Source organism: Dendroctonus ponderosae, unplaced genomic scaffold (genome assembly GCF_020466585.1).
Source record: "Dendroctonus ponderosae isolate FM_Combo_2020 unplaced genomic scaffold, Dpon_F_20191213v2 Dpon_F_20191213_4, whole genome shotgun sequence".
Taxonomy (NCBI): Eukaryota; Metazoa; Arthropoda; class Insecta; order Coleoptera; family Curculionidae; genus Dendroctonus; species Dendroctonus ponderosae.
Window position 1 is genome coordinate 6,373,200 of NW_026018611.1, and position 7,535 is coordinate 6,380,734.

Sequence of the window (7,535 nt, forward strand, 5' to 3'; positions counted from 1 at the left end):
TGCAATAATTATAACTCCATTTAATATTTTTCCTGTTTTTATGTCTAACTAAATCCGGCTAAGGGTTTGGGTACATCGAAACGTATTCAGTAAATTATAATAAAGTGAAAAACTCGGATATAAAACAATAAAAATAGGTCTGAATTTGTCTTGTTGATGTTTTCCTCAAGATCGACAGTAAGCCCTGTAAAATCGAAAGTAATGATCAATGCCACATTGTAGTGAACTAAAAAAGAACTACAAAACAAACAATTTGTCAAACAAAACGTTGAAAAGGCCTAATCGCTCTCGACGCCCCTTTAAAACCTTTTCAAACCGGGCAGGCCCCGAGGGTTAAAATTAGACCACCCTGGGTTTGATGGTGTACATGGTTAAATCAGAGTCAATTCGCACACATTCTAAACAACTTGCGTATTTTCGCTTCGCTAGCAGTTAGAGCTCAGATGGTGAACTGAGGATTTTTTTAAGGATCAATGCTCAGATGCCTTTAAAAAACTGGAGCGGTTGAAAACATGAATTAAAATTTGATAAATGGTTTTCTTTGTGCAATGCTAAGAAAGGTGTAAAAATAAAGTGGAACCGATTTGTCCGTGTGAAAGATGGAGAAAATGGGTTTTTATTTCATTAGTTTTCCCTGTGTGTTTCACACCACGAGCGATTTTTACTTGAAAAAAAAAACGGATTTTCTATCACAAACTAGAGTTTCCTATCTAGATTGTAATGGTGGAGTGTTTTTAAAACTAGTTGATAATTGTGGAAATCATGCAGTTTTATTTAGGCGAATGGGTTGTAAAAAGGCTGTAGAAAGTGCAGAAAATGATCTTCATGAGAATGGCTCAACTATGAAAAGCTATTATTTACAGTCTTTTTTCAATTAATGAATTTTTAAAGTTAGCCAAAGTTAGGAAATTGGCATTTTATGCCCTGCAAACACTCTTGATCAACAAATTTGTGAAAAAAAAGTTAGAGCACAATCAAATTTTGAAAACGTGCCATCAGAAAACGATGAAGTAAAATGCATTTTGCAATCATTCATTCACAAATATGTTAAAATACAAATACAAAAGTAGCACGAATACAATTTTTGGAATTTTACGAACATATTTTCTCCACCAAATAATACCAAAATGATTTTCTAGGTAATCGCGTTTTGCAAGATTGTATTTAAAAAAATTACGAAATAGGGTAAAAAATGTTACATGAAGGAAATGGTTTAACCGATGAAAACACTGAAGTTTCGCTGTTTGTCTCATTAAATAAAATATTTCCAGTACTTTACAGGTTTTTCAAAAAATTAAAAATTGGCGAAAAACGCTGTAATTTTTGACTTTTGAAGTTAAGATCAACAATATTAAGTGCTACATATATTTTTCGATTTTCATAACACCGATTTCTAGCCTCAAAAGTTTAGAAAAAGTTGAAGGCACATTTGCAACATCTCATTCGAACAATTTACAAAATATTGCATGAATAAAATGGTTCTGGTTAAAATCTGCCAAAACCGAAACATTTTGCAAGTCGCGACTAAAAAATTGCCTCAATATAGGAAAAGATGCGCTATTCTTTGGAGGACAWTTAAAAAAAATAAGAATTACAGCGAAAAAAACTGAATATTTTAACTTTTGAACTTAAATTGAACAGCGTTAAGCCCTACACAAGTTTTCCGATTCTTATAACACCGATTTCGCTCCACGAAAGCTTAGAAAATAAAACTCCTTGGAACCTTCGAAAGATGATCAGTTGAAAAGCACATTTGCCACATTTTATTCAAAAAATTTTGAATTTCAAATGAACAATGTTAAGCACTACAGAAGTTTTTCGATTTTTATAACGGCAATTTCGCTCCACGAAAGTACTGAAAATAAAGTTCCTCGGAACAGTTGATCAGTTAAAAGGCACATTTGCAACATTTTTTTTGAAAAATCACCGAAATTTGTGTAGCGGTTATAAAGAAATTTAATTTTSAAATTWAGCACAAAGCTCGCAAGCGCGYTTGTTACTCGYAATCAATAAAACAAMATTTTCAAGTGGCAGAAGTTCAGAAGGAATGTGRCTMGCAAACAAAGATGCCAATTGTGMGGAGGCAACAAAAGCAGTTTAAACAGTTACMTAGTTTAAACAAGAAATATATAATAAATTACAAAATATGYGACAAAACAGTAAAAATTGACTTTAGATTTTTTGGCACCACAACTACATTAGAGTCTAATGAATGTTATAGAGAACGTGCCTCAGAAATTGTATTGACTGTTTAGATGGAATAAAGAAGAACAGTGGCCTGAAAAGATCCACTCAAAACGCGATGAGGTGAAAAATACACTTTATTAGCCTTTCATTGAAGCAAAGTTATGATCGCGGTTCTAGAAGAAGATCAGGCATGTTTACTTAACATCCTATGCAGATATTTCATGAATTTCAGCAGCGGCAGACGATTCCAATAAAGAATGACTTTAAATGCAAGACGCTGATTGAAGTTATGGCATTGAATAAACGCATGTTAGTTGAAAATTCTATCGAACACCAATGAAAAATTGATTCAATTTTCTTTGGGATAACTTCCACGTGATTTAGCTGCAGAAAATCAACGTTTTCAAGTATATTGGAGCAACAAAAACAAAAAAAACACCATTATTCACTGATTGGACGAGAGGAGAATTCATTGATCCACATAATCGCAAAAAACATTTTTCAGGGCAATGGACTTGTTCCTAAACCAATTATGAAAAATTAGTCCGCGAATGCCGTTGCGCCTACTCCAGCGTCGATTAAAAATTAATTGGAGAACCGTTCTGCGCAAAGAATGAAAAAAAAAACTAGTTCCTCTTTTATGATTACAAATTAAATCAAACGCAGGCGAGCTCGCGCTTTTCGAACATTATAACGGTTGACTAATTTTCGATTTGCTTACATAGATTGAACGAAAAAAAAGGGTAAAATAACGGAGTTAAAATAATAGCAGGATAGGGTCGAACTGGACCTGGCATTTACAGTGTTCAGGAAACTTTCGCTAAAACATTTTGTTGCCTGGGGTATTGCAATTTATGACATTGTTCTATGTCCAAGCACTCTTATGATTATGCTAATGGTAAAACCTATTAGAACATTATGCATAACTATGCCCAAAGTTGCAGAGCAATAAAAGGAGTTAAAAAATTAATCAAATATTTTAATTGTAGATTTCAACTTTCCAGTTCTTCTTCAATTATTTATACTCGATGCGATTATTGACCTTTTTTTGGAAAATCTTCATCGACGGTTTTACGTCCATTAGAAAGAAACAAATGTTTCGTTAGATCTTCTGCGACATAGACAAATAATAATTTTCAAAAATGGGTTTAAGAAGAAAGTAAAGTGTTGAAACTCCGAATGCTACAAACAAAATTAAAACTGTGAAAACCATAGTTATAATGTTTATTATAATTTACTTCTATAGTTTAACGTGAATAGAGACCTGGATTGATTAATGGTCAGGTTTGCGTGTGGCCGACTCCCGGGCAAAAATGAAATTCATTCCGGGGCATTATAAAAAATCATTGATTTAGTGCAAGACTTGGCAGTTGCAGGGGAGTCACGGGCGGTTCAGGGGGAACACGGGGCGGCCGGCCAATGGCGATGCATCACGAGCGGGCCCGCCTTTGTAAATATGCCTCTTATGTTTTTATTTCGTCTTTTATTCGAGTTTTATTACCCCTGCTACCGCAGCAGGCCGGGCGCAAGAAGAATAGCATGCCCTAGACGTACGCTATAAATAAAGCCCCCATAAAGTTGTTCCGTATCCGCGCTAAACGGGAGGTCTCGTCTAGGTATTCAGCGGAAAAATTCTAAATTGAATTTTAAGGTTTTGTAATTGCTTTTTCATATTTTTCTTTGATGCGATTATAAATCATGGTTTTGCGCAATTTCACTCTAAACGGCTAAAGTGCCTTTAGTGGGTTCTTTTCCATCTAACAGGATCTAGTTGGGTGTCCAGTGCAGATGCTCAAAGAGGATTTTTAATTTTTATAACTACTGCTTTTTTTCTCTTGAGAGGGTGAATACACATGAGTTTCCAAAAATAATCTCCACAGGCTGTTAGTGTCTTTTATTGTCTCTAATCTACCCATTGCTTCCAATAATTCGTCTTTACGAAACTTTCTTTACATTTAATTTTATCAAGTGATTTTCGAAGGTTCGTTAAAGTTAATGTGAAACCGGTCGCACCTTAATTAATTTGCATGTGCACAAGAAGATCTATATTTAACTACACAAAATAGTAAGTTTGTAATTTATTATTTGAATCTTCATTTTTTTACTTCTTTTTCAGGCGCAAGATTTACAAATTTATCAACATTTTCTCAATCATTTTAAATGCCACGGCCTGGTAGGAACCACGAGAGAAGTAGAAATTCGGCTTAGTTTGGTATGGAAAAATTTACAGAAAAATTGACGGCTTCGAGCGGCTGCCTTTTTCCAAAAAACAATCCGCTGCATTACAATAATTTAGACATTACTGCTGGAACCCCCCATGTATAAAATATTCGTTTTTCCTTTTGAAATTCTAATAGTAAACTAAAAAATTTTACAAACAAAATAATTATAACTTAAAATTTACAACTCTGCCAATAATTAATTAAGAAAAAATTTTATTTTGCAGTATTGAATTGTAATCAAAGTCGAAAAACTGGATACTTTTTATTTTCAGTTTTAGTGACGTTTATTGCAGCCGACGAAACCTTTTAACACTTTCAAGGTTTACACCAATCTGAAGAGTAAATATATTAATATGCAAAAGCGACGATACAGTAAATAAATAATAGAGCTCATTTGTTGCTTTGTTAATATAATGATTTTTATATTTTTAAATATATTTGCAAGAAGCTTAAATATTTTGTAATTGCTCTTGATTGCAGCTTAACTAATTCTATTTTATCCGTCATTCAATGCAATGCTTTTCATTCAAAAGCAGCTTTCTATTAATTAATTCGTCCTTTTATTAACTTCTCTTGCTTCTTTTTGATGGTATTTTTATTTTTATGTATTACTTTACATGGCGTTTCTATCATCCACTATTTATGAGCAAGACTTTGACAGCTCCAAGGCTTAAAAGACACTTTTGAACACAAAATCCCATTTTAAATACAGGTGGATTTGGCCGAAATCTTGTAAGTAAAAAATCATATGTGCGTCATATACCAATAAGTTATGAAACACATTGCAATAATTAAAAGAGTGATACTAATCATACATACAAATTTTGAAACCGTGAAATAAAATATACAGTGAAAAATAAAAATCTCCGAAAAATCAGCGCGAAACCAAAAAACAATATCAACACACAAATAAATCGAAAAATTTAATCACAGTGCTTAAATATTTAACTGGTGATGATGAATGTAGAACTTTGTAGCAACTAGTTTATTGAATTTATTATATATCGATAAGTCAGAGGTGATATAAAATTTACCATAAAGCCTTTCGTTTTCAAAGGAATGAATCCCCCAAGAAATCAACACCTTTATCTAACACGAAAAAAAATTAGGAACATTGTTTACTTTCAATTCAATTTTGTGTCTCATACAATTATAAATGGGTGTTAACACCAACTTCCAGTTAATAAAATAACTAATTAAATATATTTCGGCTTGGTTTGAATAAGACGATTTAAGAACGTACCTATTTGAAATACCATGGCCAGCCCGAACACCTGATTTTACCCCACTAGAGCATCATTATATGAAAGGAGAAAAACTTGTGTTTTACCCAATAAACCTTCGGTAAGCTTTTAAAAAGGTTTCTATTAACTTTTTTATTATTGCACTCTTGCCTTTTCCCATCTTATTCTTGCTCTCATTACTTATTCTGATCTATTAATATTCTTATTGTGGTAAGACTGTATATACATAATACATTGCGCAACTTCGGGCACCGTCTATGTGTTTACTGATGAGCGAGTTTGGTCTTGCTTTTTTTGCAAGATTTTTGATTTGCAAGATCAAGCAATTGGTTCATTGTATGTATTGGGCTCCAGAGATTCCTATTGACAAATCCAAACAAGAAGCAAATTCAGACCATCACTGATAAGAACAATCGATTTTCACTCATACCCTTCCACAATTACAATATACAAAACCACCTTGTATAAAATCTCCCCCGTATAGCAATAATTATTATTGCTACACGCTACATTCAAATCCTGACCCCCATCATCATCATCTCATATAATGTAATAAAAGAAAAATTGAAAGAACCGGGAGTCCGGAGCGGCAGCCCCCATAAAAGCACAATTCGGGGCGACGCGAAAGATAAAGAAGAAAACTCCACCCCTCGAAAATAGTGCTGGGACGGCCCCTTTTTAAACGTTAAGGGTGGTTTTGAACAGCCGCCAAATATATCAGTCGTGACAGAGTGATCGGCCGACGCGAAATACTGTGCGTCGCGACGCCTCCGAGACGTTACAGGTGGTCCAGCCGCCCGTTTTACTTTTAGTAGTTTGCTCACACTTAATGAGAATTTGCCCTAATCACCAGCTCCTAGCTGTTGTTGAACCGACGATTTGTGATACTTTTACCAGGAGAAGAATCAGAAGTTTTATCTAGCTATGGACTAAGAGCTGTTTCCAACAGGAGTTTAAGGTTGGGCATTAAAATATGTTTAGCTAATACCAAAAGAAGAAAAAATTGACTTTTTCAAATGCTTTTCTACTATAAGAGAGCTTTAGAGTATTAGATAAAGCTCTCGCATGGTACCAACGATAATCTGATCAATAACAAAAAGTTAAATTACAAATGATCCCAGTAAGCAAAAATATGTCTCCGCATTAAGTTTGCAACTTTAAAAGCTAAAACGCTTGAAAACCAACGAATGTATTTCCATTTAAAATATTGCAGAAGAAGGTTCAAAAAATAATCTTGTCTTCTTTTCATTAATTATGGTGACGCAGTGAAATATTAACAGGCAAAGTTATGACAGATTTTAATTATATTACAAGTCCTTATTTTTTACGATTGTGGGTTTAAACTCACTTTTTGTATAAAGTTATCAATTTAGGTTAAAGTTACTACTTACAGGCAAGAGAGCGTGCTGGCCTTACAGTACGTACAAGCAACTCGCCAACTTTCCTGCAAATAAAGCTGAGTTAATTATTTTAATATTATGTAAAGTTAATAAATACTTTCAATTACTCTGTAATTATCTAAATAATGCTTAATATTTGCAAGAAACTGCAAATTCAATTTTCGGTATAAAGAAACAAAAAATATTTTCCTTGATGCTCCCTACTATTTAATTAATTATTAGCAACGTAGTTAGGAATATTAAATTTTGTTTAATTAATATGAAAAATTCAATATTTTTGTGGTATACAAAGTAGAATAAGTTTCCTCTTTTTTTACTTTTGTTCGTACTTTACAATCATATCATATAAACAACGTTTCTGAAAACCTTTGAAATAGCAATTTTTGGTGTTAGTTAACTAACAAAATTATTAGTAAATTAATAAATTATAAACTATAAAAAAATAGTAATGATAGTTTATAAATTTAATTCCAAATCAAAAT

General features: G+C 33.0%; 1 protein-coding gene across 1 annotated transcript in view; it reads left to right on the forward strand.

The window, feature by feature from the left end:
- The first annotated feature begins 6,386 nt into the window (after positions 1-6,386).
- The window catches only part of LOC109536991 (homeobox protein DBX1-A), a 19,482-nt gene continuing 18,333 nt past the window's right edge, over positions 6,387-7,535 (forward strand). The window contains exon 1 of the mRNA XM_019903492.2: positions 6,387-6,611. The gene's annotated coding sequence lies outside the window, so the exon portion shown is untranslated. The remainder of the gene's footprint in view (positions 6,612-7,535) is intronic.